Source organism: Cyprinodon variegatus, unplaced genomic scaffold (genome assembly GCF_000732505.1).
Source record: "Cyprinodon variegatus isolate N-32 unplaced genomic scaffold, C_variegatus-1.0 Scaffold1216, whole genome shotgun sequence".
NCBI classification, from domain to species: Eukaryota; Metazoa; Chordata; class Actinopteri; order Cyprinodontiformes; family Cyprinodontidae; genus Cyprinodon; species Cyprinodon variegatus.
Window position 1 is genome coordinate 55843 of NW_015151669.1, and position 1180 is coordinate 57022.

At 49.7% G+C, this 1180-nt stretch overlaps 1 protein-coding gene across 3 annotated transcripts in view; it reads right to left on the minus strand.

Annotated features, from left to right (window-relative positions):
• LOC107102204 overlaps nucleotides 1-885 on the minus strand; it is a 21702-nt gene extending 20817 nt beyond the window's left edge. Inside the window, exon 1 of one of the 3 annotated variants that reach the window (XM_015401414.1) lies at nucleotides 257-883. The gene's annotated coding sequence lies outside the window, so the exon portion shown is untranslated. Of the gene's footprint in view, nucleotides 1-256 lie in introns of all 3 variants that reach the window. The other 2 variants (XM_015401413.1, XM_015401412.1) reach the window with 2 other exon arrangements.
• Nucleotides 886-1180: the final 295 nt, after the last annotated feature.

The window sequence follows — 1180 nt, forward strand, 5'->3', positions numbered from 1 at the left end:
TTCTCCAGTTTTATATTAAAACACTTTACAGGATTTTATTGTTGATCTTTTAACTCTTCTATTTTTCTAAGGTCCACATCTGTGTGCCCAGTTTTCTATAATCCTGTTGCTGCTATAAACACCAGACTATTGAGGGACAATAAAGTGATTTTCTATTCTATTGTACAGTGGAGGGGAGTGATGCTGATGGAAATCACAGCAGCAGGAGGTGAAAAGCTGCTTTAGCAGATGAATGCAGTATTCCTGCTGTACCCACCTGCTGACACGAAGCTTCTTAATCCGCTTTCACTGTTTACATTAGCTTCCGGTTTCAGTCGAAAGTATCTGAATTTATAGGATTTCTACATCTGGAATCAAAGTTCTGCTCTGACCTGACAGAAGAACCGGAACCCTGGATCTACCCGCTGACCAATCAGGAACCAGCTCAGTTACCCGCCTGGCTAACCAGTTAGCTTCCAGTCCCTGACCGCATGAAGTTAACTAAAGCTTCCGTTCACTGATGTCCGACAGGTTCGGTTCTGACCCGGTCCGTTTATCAACAGATGCACGAGCTGCTGACGTGTCCGATTGGTCAGTTTCCGGTTAGCCGCAGTGCTAGCCTGTTAGCCTCAGAGCTCCGCAGCAGGAAGCGGGGATCCTGGCAGCGCTCCGCTCCAACCTCCGCTGCTCCTTCGCTCCGGGTCCCTGAAGGGGGGTCGCTGCCTCAGACCGGCAGCAGGTTATTGATGTTCTCCCGCCGCGCGCCCCTCTGCTGCTGTTTAGTTTCCGGTCCCAGGCTTCTTCTGCTGGGGCATAGCGGAGCTCTGCTGCCACCTGCGTTCACAGCGAGAACTGCAGCCTGTATGAGAGGAGCTCAACAGCTAATGTTGCATGCTAACCTGCTGGGTACTGCTAACCCTTCCTACTGGTACTAAACTGGTTCTAGAGCTGGAACCAGCTCCACAGCTAATGTTGCTAATTGCATGCTAACCTGCTGGTGCTAAACTGCTTCTCAGCTCCACAGCTAATGTTGCTAACTGCATGCTAACCTACAGGTGCTCACATGGTTCTAGAACTGGAACCAGCTCCACAGCTAATGTTGCTAACTGCATGCTAACCTACAGGTGCTCACATGGTTCTAGAACTGGAACCAGCTCCACAGCTAATGTTGCTAACTGCATGCTAACCTACAGGTGCTCAC